This window comes from Manis javanica, chromosome 10, assembly GCF_040802235.1.
Source record: "Manis javanica isolate MJ-LG chromosome 10, MJ_LKY, whole genome shotgun sequence".
Lineage (NCBI taxonomy): Eukaryota > Metazoa > Chordata > Mammalia > Pholidota > Manidae > Manis > Manis javanica.
The window spans coordinates 85,480,949-85,493,618 of record NC_133165.1 but is presented as its reverse complement, the minus strand read 5'-3'; positions in this window follow the sequence as shown (position 1 = coordinate 85,493,618).

Genomic DNA, 12,670 nt, shown 5'->3' with positions numbered 1-12,670 from the left:
ATAGACTTCTGTCCTTTACTGCAAAATTCCCTTTCTTGGGGGTCGTATGTAGTTATCCCAGAGCCCAGTGGGCAGATTCTGCAAGACTCAGTCCAGATGGGCTTCCCAAGCCCAGGCTTCAGAAACAGAGAATGTGGGACACACTCAGCCACAGGAATATTCCACTTGGCTCTCTGCAGGGAGAGAACTCTAAAGCTCCTCCTAATTCTGCATTTTCTGTGACTTTGACCTTTTCCCTTGCTCGATGTTTGGTCTGGGCAGGACCTTGCAGGGGCTCAGCAAACCCAGGGGTCCCCTGCGATCCCTCACAGAAAGTCCTGAGGCTCAGCCTGGCAGTCACGTCTCTCTTCATGGGGAGCTGCTCTGCCCCCTGAGGTGTGTTCCAGCAAGCCCTCAGTTATTCCACTAGGGAAGAAATGAGTCATTGTATCTGTTGATACAGGCTGAAAGCCGTCACAAACACATACCTGCAGGAGCTTCTAATCTCATCAGAAACATGTTGAGGATCCGCCGGCCTGTTATAACGGTGACCCGCCCATTCCAAGCAGCGGGAATTGCCATGCTGTCTCTAAGCTCCAGCCTGAGCTAGAGGAAAACAACTCAGGGCCAGGGAAATGGAAAACAGAAATCTAATTTGCAATTCGATTCTGGACTGTCCTGCCAGATAGCCTAGACAGAGCAAGTCTGGGGGACCAGGCAGCTGGCACAACAATCTGCCACATCAGGGAGGACCCCCATGAGATCCCTTTGCCTGTCCAGGTGGGCTGCGGCCCCAGGTGGAGGAGAGGGGCTCTGGCTAGGTGTTAGCAAGTGTCTGCACTAAACCACACCCCCATTTTTTGCCTGCAGACCTGAGGGGAGCCGCCTCTCTGCCTCCTGAAAACAGAAGCAAGGCTCTAAGTCAGCACAGTGTTAAGAGACGTCAGGGGCACCCCTGGGCTGGGGCTGGAGGTAGAGGTGGGTGGGGATGGGTTTGAAACCTTAGGCCTGAGGGGCTATCTTCTCAAGAGTAAAGAATGAGGGCAGAGCCTGGGCTCAGGAACCTCTACTCAGGGCCTGCAGTTGGCCGTGAGGGAGCCTTGGCTGTCAGGAGACGACTCTGGGATGGTGGGGATCAGAGGAGATGTGCTTGCTCACCAGAGGACTGTGATGAGCAAGCAGGGGATAGGTAAATCCAGACAGATGGATGGATGGCCAGAGCTGGCTTCCCAGGTCTTGGGCAAGGGGGTTGGGGCTGCCTCCCTTTTGAAGCACTCCTGAGACTCTCAGAGATGAATTTTACTGGGTTCACTGATTTCACACCATTTTGCCTCTCAGGGAACAGATGTGAGTGCCTTGGGGACACTGAGACATATTGGGGGACCTTCAGCCCCTGACCGAACAGATCAAAGCTTGCAGCAGATGTCTGGGGACCCCTAGCATGAGCCCTCCATCTCCTCTGGAAGACCACCATCAGGGTATGCCCCCACCCAACACATCCTGGGTGTGGTCCCTGCTGTCCTCAGGGGAACCCCACCCCTTCTGATATGCCAGGACATTCTTCTCCCCATTCCTCCTCCTTCCAGCTGTGCTATGAAAGGAGAAGGGCTCAGGGGAACAGGAATGCATTCTGGCCACTCTGACAATTGCTAGAATGTGCTAAGCTTGGATGGTGTCAAGGACCAAGGTATGTGGGTGGTGAGTAACTGTGGCAGGAAGCATTTGGGTGCCTGACTCAGGTGACACCCTTCTGTCCAAAGTTTGTGGGAACCCTCCTTCAAGCAGGCAGGGTAACCCCTCCCATGGTGCCAGATCTGGACAGGTATAAATAATGGGGAGCCAGGCACCAGCACCACAAGAGTGTGGGAGCGTCCCACCCCTGCCTGGAATTTCATGTGGCATGACACAGAGCTCACAGAACTTCTCTGCTGAGCAGCCAGAGAGGCAGTTACCACGACTTGGCAGGACATGTTAATTAGCTTCTCCAGGCATCTTTTTTCCCATCAGCAAAAGACAGACACAGGGGTAAGTGAGTTACAGTGGCTGGCCCTGCTGGTCTCCCTGGTGGAGGGGGATAAGGACAACTGCCCTGGCCTCCATCGCAGAGGTGTGCAGGGACATGCCTTGCAGACCAGCAAAGGGCAGGATTGGTCTGGTGTCCATGGGGCAAGGATTAGGCAAATCGTGCAATACCAGCCCAGGTCTCCTTCCCAGGAGCCCCCGCCACAATCCGTACGCTTTCAATAGACGTGTGGAATAGCACATGTTCAACATAACACATATTTAACAGAAGATGGTTTTTCACACGTCCCCTTCTAAGTAGGTCTCACCAGGTAGTACACACTCCAAAGATAGAGAACACAGCTGGCTCCACTTTGCACGCTCAGCCCAGCCTGACAAACTGCAAGTGCTCAGCAAACATTTTCTGAATTGACTCGACAGATGTAAGGTCATCTCCCTCTACCTCCTCCCCAGATCTTTGTGTGAGGTCCAGCCCCATGCCAAGCCCCTGTCCTGTCCACCTGCTTCTGTTCTCAGCTTCCTGTCCAGAGAGTGGGTGTCTTGTCCCCTTCACCTTGAGCACCCTCTGAAGACAAGAGTTCAAAGACTTTGGTATGTCATTGACCCTTCTTTCCTTCCTTAGACTTCCCTCCACTCCTCTCTCCCCACCCTGGGCCCTGAAAGTACTGTATGCCTGAGCCCACCTGTAGCTCCCATGTCCTGTCCCAGCCCCCTCCAGGAGAGAAAGAGAGCTGTAGTGTCCTCATCTTTGCAGACCTCTTTCCCATGTGTATTCAGCACAAAACATGGGGAGCAATAGTTGAGGCATGAGTCACCTCTTCACTGGGCCATGGTTGGCAGCCCCATCTGGGGACGCGGGGCCAGCTTCGGCAGGGTGGGGAGGGCAGGTAGAGTGCTGCACCAGCCCCAGCAGCTCCTCGCAGAGCCCTTGCCTCAGGCAGGAACTGAGGGAAGAATTTTCTTGTCTCCACCCAAAGTCAGTGGGCATCCTGCCCGCACCCCAACTCTGGGTCCCAGCTTTGATGTCAGTTGGATTCCCAGGTTGCAGGGGCAGAGAAGAGACTGGCCTCTCTGTGGAAAGGGGAGCTAGATACCCCACCCCTCCCTCATGTGGGGCTGTCTGGCTGAGGCTGCCCCGCCTGGCCTCTCTAGGACTTCAGACCCCGTATCTTAGAATAGGCCTGGCTAGAAATGCAAATGTGTACAGGTAGAGCAACCATCCAGCGAAGGCTGGGGCGGGTTTCAGAGCCAGCGTCCTGCTGCCATTTTTTGGGTCATGGTGACAAGGGGGCCCTTGGACTTGAGTTAGCTTGTGCAAGGGAATCACACATATTGTGGTTCACAGCAACAGTACTGAAGTTCATGGCCCCACCAGGTCTACCTCTTGGTCCTAATCCAGCCATTGACCTGTTGGGACCCTGGACACATGGCCCAGCCTTTTACTGCGGTTTTCCTCATGGGTGCTGGGGGATAAGCAGTCCGCAGATACAGAAGGCAAGGGGCCTGAGCTCCCTGGAGGGCCATGCAAGCTGGACTTGTAATTGTGAGCTGGCTAGAGATAGCAGGAAGGGTGTTGCAGTACACAGGGGGCTGTGGGGCGAAGCCTCGGCTCCCACCCCTCAGATTTAGTAGGCAATTGGTGCTTGTGGGGCGAGAGCTACAGAGTGGAGCTCTCGCTTCCCTCCAACAGGTCTCTGCAAGTCTGGGGAATGTTCTTCCCTCATAGAAGGGTGTTTTGCCAATGACATACCAGTCTTTGAAAATCCCCCTCAGTTGATTGAAACTACCGGCGGGAGATCAACAAATACTTTAATTAGTCAGAAGTATTAAAAAAAGGATATACAGCAAAACCCTCCGAGCTTTGCTTTCTCATGAGGGTGGTTTTATTTTTTTAATAAATGCTCTCATAGGACTTACCATCTGCCAGGCTTTGTCCTACAAACTCTGCATCCATATTTACCATTTTCTTGGTATTTGCTTTGGTCCTTATGCATGGCTGTGAGTGTGCCTGGCCCTTGGAGAATCTGCAGCCTTTCCCTCCAACAGAGAGGCAGGGACGCAATGCATTTATACCAAGCTTCCCTGCTTCTGGGGTTGGAGGCAGGCAAAGAAGCTTTTTTATTTTATCAACCTGCCCATGTTTTCTCCCTGCTCCTCTCTGTTCCCGCCACAGTAGCCACAACTAGGGAAGGAAAATGGAGGTAGAGGCTGCAGCTACCTTCTTGCGATTTCTGCCTAGTATGTCATTGATGCCATCCTGCAGATGCCATCCTGGGGAGGTAGGGCAAGGCGCAGGGGACAGAGCCTTGTTCCCATCTGGCTTTCCCTTTGCTTTGGATGAGCTCCCATCACAGGGGTAAGTCAGTACAGACATGATAATACAATGGGGAAGAAAGGAAAGCAGACCATGGCACTGAGGCTGGTGATGTTACCTTTCCAGGGCCAGCCTGGGGAAACACATTTGGAGTTTGAACAGCCCAGAGGCAAAGGGACGCTTTCCTGGCCCCTCTGCATACATTCATAGTGCCTGTCTTCTCATCCCAAAGGCACAGAGACCACTGTCCTTGCTTGCTCTCCACTGGGCTCAACAGCCACCGTCAAGGGCTCATGAACATAAGTCAGCTCTTTGCAAGGGAGCCACGTCAAAAACAAGTGAGAAAACCCCTGTGTCAATCTTGTAATCATTCCTTCATCAATACGTATGTTTTGAGCAATTGTGGGATGTGATGCGCTGGGCCACCACAATGGGGGTACAGCAGTGAACAGGACAGGCCTGTGGCAGAGATGCAGGGTCTGAGGACAAGCCTGGGTCTCCTGCCTGATCTTGCCAGGCCCAGGACAGTAGCCCATACCCCTCACCTGGTGACGGGAGGGCTGTGCAAAGGCCAGGTAAGGGAATCCTGCCTGACTTGGTTTCAGGAAAAACTCAGTTCCCACAAGCCATCCAAGACAAGCCTTGGCCAGACATTCCAATGGGAATCTTCTGACTCTGATTCTGCCCCAACCTCTCCCAGCAATGCCCAGATGTCCCTTACTGATTCGTTCATAGAGGAGAAGGCTAAGTTCAAAGAAGTAAAGAACTAACCCTCAGCAAGGTGGGCTCAGAGCCAGGGCTAGGGCTGGGCCTGTGCACTGCCCTGCTTTCATGCCAAGAGAGGCAGTTACACGGAGTGCTGCTCTGGCTCTGGCTCTCTGGCTCTTTCCTTCTCTCGCTGTCTCTCTGACTCTTTCTCTCTCTCTCTGTCTTGGCTACTAACACAAAGCATTAGGCAAAGACCCAGATGCTTTCTTGGACATTGTCTTCCAAATGTGTGAGACGTGTCTGATGACCGCTACATAGTGCATCTCTCTAAAATTCTGATCTTTCCATGATCCCAAAACAGCTCACGGCACAGGATGGGGCAGTGCCCAGGCTGTGCTCCGTGGCACAGTAGAAGACAGTAACAAGAGCTGCGCTTCTGTAGCACCAACTGTGTGCCAGGCGTGATTCTGCATTACTGACTCATTTACTCCTCACAACCTCATGAGGCGGGCCTGTTATTACCCCCATTTTACAGATGAGGAAACTGAGTCCCAGACAGGTTGAGTTGCTGTTAAGTGACAGCCTAGATATGAATCCAAGCAAGTGTGACTCCAAAAGCCTTTGTTTTCACCATTGTTGGTGCTCAGGTTGTCAGCACCTGACCCCGACTCGACTCTGAAGAGGACTCCAATAGCAGCTCTGGGCTCCAGCCAACCTGGGAGGGCAGCAAATGCTGAGGGCTGCAGATGCCACCCGGCTATCAGTGTGTCTCAGCATTTTCCAGCAACCCTGAGGGACAGGAAACTCTATCCTTGAGGATAGATAGTGGGGTAGATCCTTGGGGAGACCCTCCCCCCTCCAGAGTGCCAGGACCAGGCGTGGGGCAGCTGAGACTCTGGGGCAGGATTCCAGTGGTTTGACTCACCCTATACAGTATCTCTGAGGATGACGCTTGGGGATATCCTACTGCCCCTCTTCTCCCTACTTCCCTGGCACCAGACGCAGGGCACAAGCCCAGGTGCCTCTGGGGCAGTCCCTTCCAGATGGCCGAGATGTGTCTGACACACCAGTTCCCCAGCACCACAGGTGTGGCCTGGAGTCCTGGTGCAGCTTTCAGCTTTTCCTTCTATTTCTCATCTCTCCCTAGCAACTTCCTAGGGCCTCGGCACCCAGACAGGCCCCACAGAACTTTGCTCCAGATAAGCGGAGACTCTGAACAGGAGGGGATGGAATGGGATGACCCAGCCTGGGGGTTATTAGGCATTTTTGATTCCTGGGATTGGCCAGGCTACCCAGGGGCCTCCTAGGGATTAGACCAACTCTAGACACGAGACTGCCCCACTCAGAAAGGAAATTAACCCTGTTTCTCTCAGATTCATAGTGTCGTTTCTTTTGGTGATTGGGCCTGATTTCCTCCAGCTCTTACTTGAAATGAGCAGCGACTGGAGTCCCACTGTGTGCCTGACACGGTGCTGAGAGTCCACATGCCTGATTTTCTGTACTACTCACATTATCCACAGGCAGTACAGCACTTCTATTATCCCTGTTTTCTGAACCTCAGAAAAGAAATGTGTCTTATCTAAGGTCACCCAGCTTGTAAGTGTCAAACCCGAGATTTGAGCCCAGGTCTGGCTGTTCTTATAACCTATTGTCTCAACCAGCACCTGAGTGGTGGTGCCTAGGCGACCATGAGGAGCCCAGCACCCCCTTACTTCCCATGAGCAGCCCATATACCAGAGCCTCCTCAAATACACGGGCCACCTAAACAAAAATGTGTGCCGCTCTGCAAACTAGCTTTGGGACAGCTGTGCCACACCATCTCCTCTTTCCACCTAGACCACAGCCCCTACACCCCAAGCCCTGTCCATGAAGAAATTCTGGAGGCACCACAAGGACCATCAGCACTGTGATGCCCCTGTGGTGGGACTTCCAACTCTCAGGATCCGTGAGGCCTGAGGGCACTCTCCTCACCCATCAGCTTTCCCAGGCAGGGTGTGTGCCAAGAAACAAACATGTGAACAAAAGCTCCATTTATGATGACCCCCACCCTGCCCCCACTGGGCCCTGCTTCCCTCCTCAGTGGCCCAGGAGTCCCGACTGGTTTTGGAGTCTGCCCCAAGGGCTTGTCCCACCCATCAGCCTCCTCAATTTCCAGGCCTCCCCAGAAAGGACAGGGAGTCACTCGGTGGCTATCAATGCCTTGCAGCCAGAATGTCCTGACCCACCCAGCCTCTTGGGCAGTCTCCAGCCGCCAGGTGTCCTGGGCATCCCTGAGGACTGGGCCCTCTCACTTGGTGCCAGCCAAGGCCTCCTGCAGGTTGGCACACTGCCCTCAGTGGAGAACAATAGCACGTTATGGTCTGTAAAACCTCAGGCAGAACCTGGCTCCATTGTTCTACGTCTGGAAAATGATCTCAGTAACCCTGAGAAGCGGACTTACCCCCAGTCCCTTGGTGCAGTGTGGTCCTGCTTTGTTCAGGGACACACAGTAGCCTCCTGTGGGCCTTGTACTCACCTCCTCATCCCCTCTGGGTCCCTCCTACCATCTCTGGTGGGCAGAATAACGGCCCCCAGAGATGTGCACACTCTAATCCGCAGAACCTGTGGGTATGTTATGCTACAACACAAAGGGAAATTGAGGCTGCAGAAGGAATTCAAGGTCATTATCCTAAAATCCACCTTAAAACCAGGACATTTTATTCTATATTATCTAGGTAGGTCCAATGTAATCCCAAGGGTCCTTAAATGTGGAGGAGGGAGGCAGAAGGTCAGAGTGACATCAAATGAGAAGAACTTGACCACTGTTGCCGACTCAGAAGAAGGAAGGAAGGGGGCCGTGAGCCACGGAGTGTGGGCAGCCTCCAGGAGCTGGTAAAGGCAAGGGGCGGGTTCCCCCAAGCGCCTCCAGAAGGGATGCCAACACCTTGATTTCAGCCCAGTTAGACCCATTTCAGACCCTGACCTCCAGAACTATGAGGTAATAAGTTTGTGTTGTTTCACCGCTAAGGTTTTGGTAATTTGTTACGGCAGTGACAGAAAACAAATACAGAGTGCCCACCCAGATTCTGCGCTGGGCCTGGGAATCTGCTGTGACACTCCACGCCACACCCACTTTACCACTCCCAACTCTAAGACCTCTTCCCTGCCCCTCTACCAAGCCTGCCCCTCCCTCTTTCTGAACCCGGTTCCTCACAGCTCACCTTCAAAAGCGTCGCACTGCAGAGGATCGCTTTTCATCTCCTTTATGCAACTATTCCACATGCTGGACCAGGCCCAGACCAGGTTATGGAACAACCTACATCCACTGTCTCCTGGGGGCCCCTGCTGGATGCGTGTTTTCTGCCTCATGGGATGCATGCATTCTGGGTTTTTGTCCACTGGTCTCAGTTGGAGATTCTCTATGGATTGGGTCCCTCAGTGCCTTCCTCAGGGCTGATCTTTCCCTCCAGACTCTGCCTCATTTCCTGGCACCAAGGCTCAGCCAGGAGCAGTTCCCAGGCTGCTTGGTGAAGAGCTCCACACTTTACCAGGCTTCATTTTTTGTTTTTTTCTTGAAGGGATAGGTCTCTCGGCAGCTCAGGGACCACATTTCCTGGCCACTGACTTCTCCCACCGCCGTTTCTGTCCACCTTGGTCCCCCCCCACCGTTGCCTGCCACCAGCTATGGGTCTTCACACTGGTGAGGCCAAGAAAGGCAGGAGGGCAGTTTGAAGGGAAGAATCTGTCAGCTGGTGAAGAATGTGCCTGTCCTGGAATAGGACACCACAGCTGGCATCTCCTTGAGGTCCTGGGCCTGGTGACAAACGCTGACATTTAGTGGTCCAGCTCCTTGTGAGGGAGGCAGCCCCACCCTTTTCCCAGGCAGTCCCCAGAGAGCTTACCCAGAACAGAATGGGCTCAATCTTCCTTCCCAAAGACCTATAGCCTTTTGGGTGGCGGCACCCTTTGTATTAGAATTCTGACAGAGGTTCTACTCCTTGAGGAGAACAAGGACATGCCTGACAGGCTTATCTCACAATGACCTCAGCTGGGAGCACAGGCTAAAGGCAGCCCTTCACCTGAAAGTAGCTGTGTGCTGCTCAGGAATTCTGCCCTCCCTGTCACCCTGCACCCCCGTGCAGTTCCCCACGGCCTGTGCCCTCTCCACACCCCTCCTGGAATGAGCGCGGCTGGGTTAGGCTCTTGCACTGCTGGAGGACAACCCCAGATGGATGTGGAAGGAGCAGAGTAAGTGACATCTGGGGTTTGTGCCCTGAGGCACCCAGAGCAGCATGGATGGTCTAACACCCAACGGCCAGCTCAAGTTGGTCCCACCTCAGGAGTCAGCCGGGCAGGCACCTCCGAAGGCTTCCAGCACTGTTAATTATCGGCCTCTGTCTTGTACTGGGTTCACGTTGGGCCTTAGGCTGGGCAGCAGATTGGCCACATTCTCCATTCTGATATGCTCAGATCCAGGCTGCGTTTTTTTTTTCCATGGACAAGGATCTTGAGATGTCTGAGGCAGTGTCTGCATGCAAAAATCTGAGGGGTGAGGGAAGGAGTACCTTTGATAGGTTTCACAGATCCCTCTCCATTCTCATTCATGCCACTCCCAACCACCAGAAGAGGCCTTAACCAGTCTGCTAAGCATCTCCCCTCAGGCACATACTGGGTCTGGGGACACCGGCCACCAGCCAACTGGTCGCAGACCCTCTCCTCAGTCTGCTGGCAAGGACGTGGTGGTTGGCTCCCTCCTACCTTCCCTCACTGTGGAAGGTCACACTGAACCTGCTGGGAGGGACCAGAGAGGGCATCCTTCCCAGATCTGCTGCAGGTTCCTGAGGGCAACCCTCTCCTCAGACCCATCTTTTCAGGGCTTCTCCCCTTCGAAGAAAAAGTTCTTCCTCATTGTGAGTTGAAAATGGCCTTCCTCCAACATCACTTCTCAGTCATGGTTCTGCTCGGTTGAACAGCCATGCAGAAAAGGATCAGTTCCTCTTTCCCTTTGCCAAATTTTTCTGTTTGGGACATTTCTAGTTGCTTTTCCCTCTGACTTGGAGGGCACTGACTCCCAGGAGAAAGGGTGGTTATATCCCAAGCTACCTTCACTGTGTAGTTTGGGGTACCTGCACTTCTCACAGCCCCGAGGAGCTGGCCACAGCCTCACAGCCAGCCCGCCCTGCTGGGCTGGGATTTCTGGCCCCTCCAGCTGGTGCTGTTTGCCCCTCTCTAATGTATGTATGACCCAACCTTAGCTCCCAAACTACCATCATTCAAGTGCCACTGTCAGGATTTTGCCCATTTCCACAAACCACGTGTGTTGTTATTTTCCTTACTATTCTTGCTTTAAATCGCCTTGTTTATGTAATATACTTATTTTATAATGCAATACTGTTAACTACTAAAAGGCTTCTTTTCTAATATATATCAGAATAATGCCAGACTAGGAGACAGGCTAGGACACAGCCTGAAGTGACTTGTGTGTGGGCAGTGCTAGTGTTTCTGCTTTCAAACAAACAAGGTAAACGTCTGCAGGGAGGGAGCTGAGATCCTGGGTCCCTACTCACTCCCCTCATCCCCAGGCTCAAGCCTCTGCCCCAGACGTCTTCCTTACGTGCCTCCAGTTTTTCCAGGAGCCTCCAAAATAGGAATAGACCCTCCCGTCTGTTCCCCGGTTCCCTGGCCAGGCTTTGCTCTCTGCTCTCAGGCCTCATCTTGCACCCAGCGAGGAAGCCCCTTGGTGGCACTTAGGAGACAGCTGGGACAGGGGCAACACCTGGTTGGCTTCCCACCTTCAGAATGTCCAGCTGTGAACCCAGACCAGTGTGTACACCTGACCCAGAGTCAGGGAGGTGGTGAAGCCATTTCTGTAATTATACCACTGAGTGCCTGGAAACCACAAATGAGCGCTTAGAAAGCCAAATTACAGTCCTTAGAGGATGACAGGGTGAGTGTAGCAAGTGGCAGTTTCTGACCAGGCAGTCAAACACGTGGGGCTCTGTGCTGTTTGGCCCAGCTGTGTTTCAGGGAAGAGGGAGGGTGGCTGAGGCACCTGCCCACCCCACCTGTGAGAGGTGCTGAGGACCACTCTCACTGACCTCAGGAGAAATCCCAGAAAAGCTTTTCACCACAGGGCCTTTGCCCCCTTCCCAGAACTCTGGGCTCATGACCATGACCGCAGTGGTCACCTGTAACTCCGGGGAGGGGAAATCCCAGGGCAAAATACCTAGCTGAAACAAAAATCAGTCAAGGGGAGAAATAAAGTTCAAAACCTGTTTGTTGCTTATAAGCAGTCATTCCCTGTCTCTCTCTCCTGGAGTGGCTGAAGCCAGCAAATCCTCCTCCCAACCTCTGTGGTCCAGATAAGCCCTTGCTCGCCTAGGCAATTACTCGCTATATGGAGATGGACTACTTCTCTCCACCCCTTGGAAACACCTGTTGATATGGAGATTAATTAAAGCCAGATGAGAGACTCTGGGAATACTGCGATTTTACCCATACCACCCCCTAAGGACGGCCCTGACCATGTGTGCAGCCCAGCCCTTTCATGGCCCTGACCATGTCTGGCAGTCCTGCCCAGTCCACAGTGCTGGCTCTAGCCTCACCTTCTGCCCTCCCAGATCGTTGGTCCCACACAAAGTCCCCAACTTCTCTGGAACCCCTCCCCTAATTCCACTATCTCAGATCTCCTAAAGACAGAGCTAAGCCCTGGAGCAGACACCAGAGGGGGCAGTGGGATTTCCTCTTCCCTACCTCCAGCACACTGCACACCATCAGGGTGGGAAAGAGCACGGGGTCACTTCTGATTGTTGGACCAAAGCACTTTTCATTGTCTTTCTGGCCCTAAGTTCCCTTCTTTCTATATAAAAGGGGGGCTAACGGGATTTTTGATGAAGATTTAATAAGACAACACCCTTAAAGAACCGAGCCCATGTTCTGGCACATGGGATGCAGTCTTCCTTATCCCACGTGTCAAGTTTTGCTCTGTACTTACTTCCCATGTCCTTGTCGGGCTTGGCACTGCCCCTTTGCCTATTCCATCCTCCTGCCATCTGACATCGAGAGCTTGGCCTGGGAGCCTAGTTCCACTCCAGTTGGCATCCTGAGTGTGGGTCCTGTGTCCAGGAGCACCCATATACTTAGTACAAGGGGGCCCTGCTCTGGCTGCTTTCATCTGCCCTCTCCTCAGGAGCAAGGAAACTGCAGGGCCGTGGGGACTGGCTCATCTGGAGCCACATTCCTCTTCTACATCAGTGTAGGTAACTAAAACCCTGGAATTCCTTGTCCAGTGGCCGAGGCACCCCCAGGGTTTTACAGGCCTCTCCCTGGGTCCATCCTCCGGAGCGCAGACTACCTTGCTGGCAGACAATCTTCTAAGCTGTCTGCAGTTGGAGTTGGAGTTTGGAAATGTAGCCTGGGGTTTGCATGAGGTCCCTGCAGTGAGGAGGGAGTCAGGTATAGGAAGGGCAAGGGGCAGGCTGCAGGCCGGGTGTTGCTTGGAACTCTGAAGAGTCCAGGAATACTCCCTTCGAGCCCGGCCTTCCAGTCAGCCTTCTGGGGACTCAAAGCATTCAGCTCCCAGTAGGAACAAGATCATCTCCACCAGCTCCAATAACACCAGCCTGGAGGACTTTGCGGGTGGAGCTTTTGGGCTCAGTGTATGGAGGG